The 11239-nt window shown below is 36.2% G+C and overlaps 1 protein-coding gene and 1 pseudogene across 1 annotated transcript in view; one reads left to right on the forward strand and one right to left on the reverse strand.

Moving 5' to 3' along the window:
• LOC102839896 overlaps window positions 1–4317 on the forward strand; it is a 29560-nt pseudogene extending 25243 nt beyond the window's left edge.
• Window positions 1–11239, reverse strand: part of LUZP2 (leucine zipper protein 2) — a 797358-nt gene that overhangs the window by 473671 nt on the left and 312448 nt on the right. The gene's annotated exons all lie outside the window — the stretch shown is intronic.

Consider the following 11239-nt stretch of genomic DNA (forward strand, 5'->3'; position numbering starts at 1 on the left):
TTTTGCAGCAGATTTGCCTAATGCAATATGTCATTTGATTTCTTGACTGCTGCTTCCATGAGTGTTGATGGTTGATCCAAGAAGAATGAAACCCTTGACAATGTCAATCTTTTCTCCATTGATAAGAATGTTATTTATTGGTCCAGTGGTGAGGATTTTTATTTTCTTTACATTGAGATACAATCCATACTGAAGGCTGTGGTCTTCATCAGTAAATATTTTAAGTCCTCTTCCTTTTCAGCAAGCAAGGTTGTATCATCTGCATATCACAGGCTGTTAATGAGTTTTCCTCCAATTCTGATGCCACACCTTTCTTTATATAACCTAGCTTCTCTGATTATTTGCTCAGCACACAGGTTGAATAAGTATGTTGTTGTTGTTGTTAAGTGCCGTTGAGTCGGTTCTGACCCATAGCAACCCTGTACAGGATTTCCGAGGCTGTAAATCTTTATGGGAGCAGAAAGCCTCATCTTTCTCCTGCAGAGCGGCTAGTAGTTTCGAACTGCTGACCTTAAGGTTCGCAGCCTGATTCGTAACCACTACACTAGTATAGTGAAAGAATAATAGTCTATAGAATTCTTTAAAATATTCCCACATCTTTACAATTAGTGGTTGGGAGAAATTTTGAATAATAGTTGTCCTAACTGGTTTTCCTTGTATTTGCTTGTTGTATGCATATTATTCTATCACTGACAGTGTTGAAACTCATGAAAGATCTTAAAATGTTCTTTTAACCAATGAATGCAATGCCATTCCTTTTGAATTTGTCATTCCTGGCAAAATAGACTATGTTGTGTTATTGCTAAGTGCTGTGGAATCAACTCTGACTCACAGTGACCCTGGATAGGGTTTCCAAGGAGTGACTGGTGAGATAGAATCATTGACCCTGCTTTTCAAATTGACCTTATAGACAAGTGTTTTTCCTACAGTGCCATACCAGGACTCTTATATCATATATAGGAGCGTATATAACTATATAATAGACCACATAGTTGTCTAAATAAAAATGGCCAGTGTCTGCCCATTTTAGCTCATTAATGCCAGGATATTGATCTTTATGTGTTCCATTTTAGTTTTAACAAATTACAATTTTCTTAGATGCATACTTTGTATGTTCCATATTACAATTATTAATAAATGATTGAAGCTGTTTCTTATCACTTTAAGTTAGATTGATAGATCCCCTAAATACTGCTACAAAATCATACTAGACACAGGGAAAATATCTTTGAGGAATGAACATGTATAACAAAATTTCTCTTTTTACCAATTTTAAGTTAAAACATATTATTTTTGCAAATTTTACTGAAATCTCTGACAATGTGAATAGAATTCTAGGATAATTCCTATGGCCTTAAAAAGAGCTTGTCCAATCATGGAGCATAGGACTTAAGCTTCATTAATTTGATGAGAAATCAATCCCTTAGATCCCCACTTAAAAATGGTACAAAAATGTTCAAAAGCTGTTTCAAAAACAAATAGAAGTCATTATACAAAGTCTATCCATTTAAAGACTTACTCTTACTTTAAAGACCTGAGACAAAATCTTAGGTAAGAAAAATGCCTTGTAGGAAGAGTCTGATTTGTCAGCCATTTTAATTAACATCAATGAATAATCAAAGTGGTTATTAATTTTTTCTTTTTAAAGTATGTGGATACTACAGAATAGAAACCTTGAAAAATTAAACATTGCTATTATAATGGTGTTGCACTGCAGGATAAGCACTGAACTGAAAGGTCACTTTGAACTGTTAAGACCGGTGGTTCAAACTTACCAGCTGCTCTGACCTAGTAAGATCCTATAGGGTGTCACTATGGGTTGGAACCAGCTCAACAGCACTTAACAACAACAACTATAATGGTAAATATTCCTAAAACCAAACTTGAGAGAACTGAGATTTCATTCTATCTTCATTCTTACTCCAGCCTCTCATTTTACCATTCCTGCTAAGGGTATAGAAATAGAGATTTGAAAACAACAAAATCCATATGAACTGTCCTTTAAAGATTCTTACCACACTAACTTTCATGATTTCTAAAATTTGGAAGGAAAATTATTAAAAGTATTGGGTCAAGAAGTCAGAGTTTGTCTAAGTAGGACACAGAGGCACAGATTGAAAGATCAAAAAACCAGGAAATATTGGAAACTCACATGCAATTTAAGTGAATGCATAAGAATTTTGTCTGGTTTATAAGTCAAGCTCTGAAAAATCAATGGAAAACTATCTAAAGATAAAATATTAGGAGGAAGTATAATTAGGAGGGTCATTGACTATAGTGAGATAAGACTGGGTAGCTAGAACAGGGATTCCTAAGTAGATTTTGCATCTGAAGTACGGAATAGATATGAGAGGGAGACAACAGAATTCATTTCAGATTATAAATGGTCAGCACCCAGAATATATGCTACCTAGGAGGTGTGATGACAGATGAGTAGTGACAATCCAGTAATACAACTTGCACTTGGACTCCTATGTCTATAGATTTATCAATATATTAGATAAGCAAAAGTGCCAGTTATATGCAATTCCATATGTTAGAACTGGAGTCAAGAATGGGAAATCCTGTCAGCAGGTGGAAAGCACAGGAAACAAGATTTTAACAGAGCCCTTGAAAATTAAATGGAAAGTATGATGAGTGTCTAACTCAGAGAAATCCTGAGAACTGAGTGAGTGACCTAGTTATCTAGTAAGGAGCCCTCGTGTTGCAATCATTAAATACTTGGCTGCTAAATGAAAAGTTGGGGGTTCAAACTCACTAGTTGCTCTGTGAGGGAAAATGCCTGACAATTAGTTTCCATAGAGTTACAGTCTAGAAATCCCATTGTCATACAGGGTTAGAGTCAATTTGATGGCACACAACAATAACAACATGATAAATGATAAAATTGTGTATAAAGTGAAAGGGTTTAGAAGATATTATTACTTAAATTAGCCTGAAGCTACACTGGAACATGGTGGATCCTAACTCAATATGACTGATGTCCTTATAAAAGAAGAGACATAGTAACAAACACACAATGAAGAAACAATACCATGTCATGATGGAGGCCGAGATTAGAGCTGTGCTATGTAGACATAACTTATTGTGTTTTGAAGACATTACACTTTGCAGACACTGTGTCTTAGAAATTAATGGTTGTATCAGCCCTATGTTGAGCAAGTCTATTGGTTCCTTTTTTCTAATAGCATAGACTCCTGGTGTAGTGCTATAGAATCAGCACTAGACAGTGAATTACGAGGTCAGTGATTCAAACCCATAGCTCCTCAGACATCCTATACAGGGTCACTATGAGTCAGAACTGATGTGACAGCACTTAACAACAACAACAACAATGCTCATTTTGTGTCTCTGTTTGGTATTTTGGTAATTTCCATAACATTTCAACATTTTCATAATGCTGTTGCGATTTTCTTCCTGATAATAGATCTAAAGTATGTGAAACAAATTTTCACCACCTTTTCTTCTAAAGAGCAGTCCTGCTGTACTTCTGACAGCACATTCAATATTCTTGTCAACAATAAAATTCTAATACATCAATTATACATTTGTCTTCTTTATTCATTGTCCATCACATACAAATGTGAAACAACTGAAAGTACTAATGTTTGGGTCAGATGCACCTTTAGTTCTCAAAGTGAAAAGATTTAATTTTTAACACATTAAAGAAGTCTTTTACAGCAGATTTGACCAGTACAATACATCCTTTGATGTCTTGACTGCTGCTTCCATGGCCATTGATTATGAATCCAAGTAAAATGAAATCCTCAACAATTTCTTTTTTTTCCCCCCATTGATCATGATGTAGCTTATTGGTCCAGTTGTAAGAATGTTTGTTTTCTTTATGGTGATATTTTATCTATTCTGGACACTAGTCTTTAATCTACATCACTAAGTGTTACAAATTCTCTTCACTTTCACCAAGAAAGGTTGTATTGTCAAAAAAAAAAAAAAAACACACACACACACACACACACACACACAAAAAAAAAACTCTACGGAGGAAACATCGTGAATGACGTGGACCAGCAACAAAGTAGCAACACAGTACAGGAGCCTCTGGATCTTGTCCAGCTCAGCTTGAATGAGCATATTTATGTGAAAATACAAAGCGACCGAGAGCTTCCAGGAAGATTACATGCTTATAATCAACATTTAAATATGATATTGGGAGATGTAGAAGAAACTGTTAGTACTATAGAAATTGATGAAGAAACATATGAAGAGATATATAAATCAACAGAATAGAACATTCCAATGCTCTTTGTTCAGGGAGATGGTGTTGTAATGTTTGTCCCTCCACTGACAGTAGACTGAAACAATGAATGTGTCCTGTGTGGAAGAGACTTTATACAATTGTTTCTTTAAGACAGAATACATTCAAAAGATAAACTAATGTGAAATTTGATTTTCAGAAATGACCAAGGATTCTTCCACTCTTGAAATGAGTTGATTTGCAAGCTCATAGTCTAAGTGACAGTTTTATTTTTCTCAAGTCCTTCCAATAAATGTAATCACAAAATTAAAGAACTCTTTTTGCAAACAAAAACAAAACAGAAAAAAACTCTGTGAAGAAATTCTACTCTGTATCACAAGGGTTTACAATGAGTTGGAATCGACTCTGTGATAACTGTACACAAAAATATATTTTTTCTAAAACCCATGGACCATTTATTATAGACCAGTTTCTGAGACATCACCCAGCTTGTCCCCTTGGAAATTTATGTTATCACTGAATATATACTGGGAAGTTTCTAATGTGGGCTTCCATGTTGAGTAGCTCTGAAACTTATGGGAGGATAGAGGAAACCACATGAGCCTTCAGCATAAAATGTTGAAAGTCTTGAGATGTGCAATAAGGGACTGAGGATCAGGTATTGCAGTAAAGTATTATAAAGCATCAACCTAAAAGTGGCTGGTTTCTGGAAGTTGCTGTATTCATAAGACTGACAGTCCCTATTACCAACAATGCAGGAAGTAAACATTTGGGAAACCAAACTCTTATGTGGAGTATTTCCGCTACATATAACAGATGCAGGGCAAATGTAAACATATTTTAGACAAGGATCCTTACATTTTTAATGTAGGAAATGAGGGAGAGAATAAATTTGATAAAACATATTTGCTGGAATACTTAACTCTACCACTGGGGACAAGGGTTTTAGAAGATTTATTGAAGGTTCCTCTTCTATTGCATTTTTAAGTGGTTTGGAAATATCCCAAAGATGTCTTTGAATTGCTTATGCTGGGACAACTGTCTTTTAAGCAACTGTTCCAGGCATGAAATGTTACCATAGCAGAACAGAGAATATGACTTAACAAAGTTGCAATGGTAAGCTATTCATATGATAAAGTAACCAATTTAGCTGGATTTATTCTTTGCAGACTTCATATTTTTCTTCCCAAATTCTATTAAAAGCATAGCTCCAAATGGTGATAAGGTATCCATTCTACATAGTTAAAATTTTGTTGTTGTTAAATGTTGTTGATTCAATTCCGAATAATAATCACTGCATAAGATGTCTGAAGAGAGGCTGGTAGATTTGGTCTGCCAACCTTGGGGTTCAAACTGACCTTTCAGTCCAATGCTTATCCTGCAGTACCACACCAGGATTTGATAGTGAAAACTATTATATTTAGTTATCTACCCCTTCAGCAAGGAGCTCTGGTAGCACAGAGGTTACGAATTGGGCTGTGAACTGCAACATCAGCAATTCAAAACTACCAGCTGTTCCACAGGAGAAAGATGAGGCTTGCTACTCCTGTAAATATTTACAGCCTCAGAAACCCTGTACAGGGTCCATATGAATCAGAACAGCACATAACAACAACAACATCAACAACTCCTTCAGCAATGATACTGAAGCAAGAAGTCCAAGGTGCATTGAAGTCATTGGTAAAGATTGATGAATACAAACTGAAATCTTCCAACAAAATGAAGCAGCACTGGAGGTAATAACTCATCTATACCAAGAACTTTGGAAGACAATTATCTGGCCAATTGACTGGAAAAGATCCATTAGTTGTGTCCATTCCAAAGAGAGGAAACAGAACAAAATTTGCAAATCATCACACAATATCATTAATATAGCATGTAAGTAAATTTTTGATAAAGCTAATCTAAAATTGTTGCAACTGTACATTGACAGAGAACTTTCAGAGGTTCAAGCCAGATTTAGAAGAGGAGATGGAATAAGGGATATCATTACTGACGTCAGATGGATCTTGTCTGAAAGAAGAGAATGCCAGAAAGATGTTTACCTATGCTTTACTGACTACACAAAGGCTTTCGATTGTGTGGATCATAACAAGCTATGGATAATATTGTGGGTAATAATTATTCTGGAACAATTAATTGTGCTCATGAGAAGCCTGTACATAGACCAAGAGGCAGTTGTTCAAATAGAATGAGGGACCAGTAAATGATTTAAAATTAGGAAAGGTGTGCACCGGGGTTGTATTCTTTCATCACATTTACTCAAAATGTATACTGAGCAAATAATCAAAGAAGCTGTATTATATAAAGAAAAATGTGGCATCAGGATTGGAGGAAGATTCATTAACAATCTGCAATAAGCAGATGATACAGGCTTGTTTTCTGAAAGGGAAGAGGACTTAAAACACTTACTGATGATGATCAAAGACCACAGCCCTCATTATGAGTTGCACCTCAATGTAAAGAAAATGTAAATCATCACCCCTGGACCAATACATAATATCATAGTAAATATAGAAATCATTGGGGTTGGCAAATACTTTATTTTGCTAGGATAAACCATCAACATGCATGGAAGCCATCAGTCAAGATGTCAAATGAAGTATCACGTTGGGCAGATCTGCTGCAGAAGACTTCTTCAAAGTGTTGAAGTGCAAAGATGTCACTTTGAGGACTAAGGTGCATCTGACCCAAGCCATGATATTTTCAATTACCTTATATGCATGTAACAATTGGACAGTGAATAAGGAATACTGTAAAAGAGTTGACGCATTTGAGTTATGGTGTTGGAGGAAAATATTAAAAGTACCATGGACTGCCAAAACAACAAACCAATCTGTGTTGGAAGAAGTACTGCTGGAATGCTCCTTTGAATCCAATATGGCCAGACTTTGTTTCTGATACTTCTGACATATTATCAGGAGGGACAATCCCTGGAGAAGAATACCATGCTTGTTAAATTGGAGGGATGGAGCAAAAGAGGAAGACACTCAGTGAGATGGATTGGCACAATGGCAGCAGCAACAGGCTTAAACGTAGCAATGATTGTGAGGTGGGTGCAGGACCAGGCAATGTTTCATTCTGTTGTGAAAAGGGTCACTATTCATCTATAATGACTTGATGGCACTTAACAACAACAACAACAGCAATGAAGATGCAAAATGCTTTCATAATTTTGGAAGAAATGAATATAAGAAATATGAGTGTTAATCAAACATGGTAGTCCTTTATAATTTACTTAATTATGGTGTAATATATGATTTGATTGAAACATTCTTTAAAATATTTGATCAAAGAAAGACATTATGTGGCCTGGTTTGACAGGCTAGTTCATTTTTAAGCAACACATGATTGATACATCTATTAATCCAACCATTATCACTATATACCATACACGGATATGGTGTGGAGCTGTGGGATAAATCACGGGATTGCAAGGTCAGTTTGAACCACAAAATCAGTGGCTCAAAATAACCAGCCACTCCTTCGAAACCTTACACAAGGTTACTATGAGTAAGTGATAACTTGACAGCACTTAACAACGACAACAGTATACATGTCAGAAATCATTATCGTGGTACAGCTGACAACACAGCATCTAATAAATTTTGATCTTGCCACATAAAATATCTCAGTCTATCCATGATATCCATTAAGAAAACAGTCAGGTAGCCATTGATGATGATCAGAGCAAAAATTGAGGCATAACCAGCATTTGGGAGGAGTATATCAGGGATACATCTAACCAAAGTGGATTGGATAAGGGTGCTATATAAGGAGACTGCTAGCCACTCTACAGAAAAAAGATGTGGCAGTTCATGTCTATAAAGATTACAGTCTAAGGAATTTTATAAGTAATTCTAATCTGTCAGAATCAATCTACTGGCAATAGATACAGGAAAAGAATGATGTATGATCTCAGTAACAGTATAGGAGAAAGGGAAATAAGTACCTTGTGACACCTAGTCAATAAATCACAAAGAGAAGAAACAGTAGTGTTATCTGGAAATTTTGCACATTTCAGTGTTTTGAATGAGGCGTGTAAGTGATAAGAGGGCAATGAATGAGGTAATCACTACTCATCTGTTAGTGTGTCTTACTGTGATGGCTTGCATGTTGCGGTGGTGCTGAAAGGTATGCCACTGGTATTTTAAATACTAACAGTGTACACCCATAGTGGACAAGTTTCAGCTGAGTATGCAGTATGAGTATGATTTCTAGACTAAGACAGACTAGACAGAAGTAAAGATAGAATACTTCTGAATGTTTAGCTACTGAAAAGCTTATGAATAGCAGTGGAACACTGACAGCAGCAGAATATTGAATATTGAAGCATAATGAATAGCAAAAGAATATTGACAGATATAGTGCCAGAAGATGACTCCTCAAATTGGAAGGCATTCAAAAAATGACTGGAGAAGAATTATCTCCTCAAACTGATGACACAAATGAAGTAAAGCTATTAGGACCTTCATTTATTAGTAGTACACAACTCAAAATGAGGAGAAACAACTATTCATTAAAAAAAGGAAAATGGAATGTACGAAGCATGAATATAGGAAAACTGGAAGTTGTCAAAAATGAAATGAAACACATAAGACGTTAGTGAGCAGAAATCAACAGGTATTTGCCATTTTGAATCTGACAGCCATATGGTTTACTGTGTGGGGAATGACAAATTGAAGAGAGGTGGCATCACATTCATCACTAAAAAGAACATTTAATGACCTATCTTGAAGTTTAACACTATATTATAGGATAATATCCATATGCTGCTCCTTGGAAAACTTATACAGGGTTTCTGTTGAGTTTTAACCAACTCAACCCACATTTAAGAACAACAATAAATAAAACCAATTAATACCACTATTATTCAAATTTACACACAAACTACTACAGCCAGTAATGAGAAAAATGAAGATTTCTGCCAATTTCTTCAGCATAAATTGATCAAACATGCAATCAAAATGTATTGATAATTACTGGTGATAAGAATGTAAAGGTTGGAAACAAAGAGGAAGGATCAGTAGTGGGACAATATGAACCTGGTGATAGAAACAATGCTGGAAATCACATGATAAAATTTAGCAAGACCAAAGACTTACTCATTGCATATACCATTTTAAAAAACATAAAAAAGACTATACAATGGACCTCAGAATACAAATCAAATTGACAACATACTTGGAAAGAGATGGTGGAAAATGTCCATATCATCAACCAAAACAAGGTCAGTGCAGACTGTGCACAGTGCAGACTATCAGTTGCTCATATGTAAGTTCAGGTTGAAGTGAAAAAAATTAATACAAGTCAACTAGAGTCAAAATTGGATATTGCTCATATTCCACATGATTTTGAGATCATCTCCAGCACAGATCTGATACACTAGACACAAATGACTGAACATCAGAAGAGTTATGGTATGGCATCAAGAACATCAAACAAGAAGAAAGAAAAAGGTACTTTAAAAGACAGGAAAGAAGAAAAAGACAAAAATGGATGTCACAAGAGACTATGAGACTTGCTCCCCAGTATAGATATGCTAGAGCAAATGGAAGAAAAGAGAAAACAAAAGATCTGAACAGAAAATTTCAAAGTACATCTCAAGAAAACAAAGTCAAGTTTTATAATGAAAAGACCTGGAATTAGAAAGACAAAAGTGAAGAACAAACTGAACATTTATCAACCTGCAAGAACTGAAGAAAAACTTAAAGCTTTGATTTTCAATATTCAAGGATTCTATGGAGAAAATTTTGAATGATGCAGAAAGCATCAAAATAAGATAGAGACTTCCAGTTTGGGTGGCAGTAGAGTGGGGGCCCCATGCGAGAGGGGCTGAAAACCCATAGAAGCTGCTTTCATGGAATAGCACCAGAGCTCTGGATCTAGCATAAGGTTCAGGGTGTCAGTATCCTGCAACCGCCACAGGAAAAATCACTGTATAAACAAAAATATTGTGATTTAGAAATCAGTCAAGACACAGTCTCCCTCTGCAGCCATCCCGCCTGGGATGAGAACAGAGCTACAGCCAGACCTGCACAGTGAACCCACGCTACAAGTGGCACTATGACATTTGCAAAAGGATGTGTGGGAGGATTCTCCACACTTTTTTTCTCCTTTTCCCTGTCATGCCTTCTTTTCCCAGCCCAGACATCTTAAGGCAGGTGGGTGCACACTCCCAAAATCTCCAGCATTGAGATGACAGTTTTCCCATGGCACAAAGAGAAAGAGCCCCATTGGTCCAAAGCCAAATTCTTTGGCTGCTGCTTTTGACTTCATCCTGTGGGTCCCAGGCCTAAAGTCAACTTGTGCAGGACCCTTTATACTTGCTTATGCAACAAGAAAAAAAAGCAGGTTTGGTCTGACAGACAAACCACATGAACAATCTATAAAACCCCAACATAAAAAGAAGCAGCTACTTCAAGAATTACAAGAGAATCCCAAAAGCAGCCAAGGAAAAGAGAAATGCTACTTACAAAGGCAAGAAAATCAGATTAAACTCTGACTATTCAGTTGAAACCATGCGGGCAAGAAGGCAATGGGGAGACATATACAAAATCTTAAAAGAAAAATAACTACCAACCAAGAATCATCTATTCAGCAAAACTCTTAATCAAACACAATGGTGCAATCAAAACATTCCAGGATAAACAGAAGCTAAGAGATTTTTGTCGAAGCCAATCTAGCACTTCAAAACATCATAAAGGGAGTTCTTTGGACTGAAAAACAACAAGAACAGACAACAACCAGAGATTGACAGGTGTGGCAACAGCACCTGAAACTCAGATGAAGGATAGAAGAGTGCAGAACATAACAAAATTACAACAATGAATTTAAAGGTACTGGGAGGTCAACCGAAGATCAAAATAATAACAATGTCTAAGAACGGAAAAATGAAGGAACAGAGATCCAGGTGGTGAGGAGGTCAGGTAGATTATAGGATACAATGTTGTTGTTGTTGTTAAGTGCCGTCGAGTCGGTTCCGACCCATAGCGACCCTGTACAGGGTTTCCAAGGGTGTAA

This window comes from Chrysochloris asiatica, unplaced genomic scaffold (genome assembly GCF_000296735.1).
Source record: "Chrysochloris asiatica unplaced genomic scaffold, ChrAsi1.0 scaffold00196, whole genome shotgun sequence".
In the NCBI taxonomy this organism is placed as follows: Eukaryota; Metazoa; Chordata; class Mammalia; order Afrosoricida; family Chrysochloridae; genus Chrysochloris; species Chrysochloris asiatica.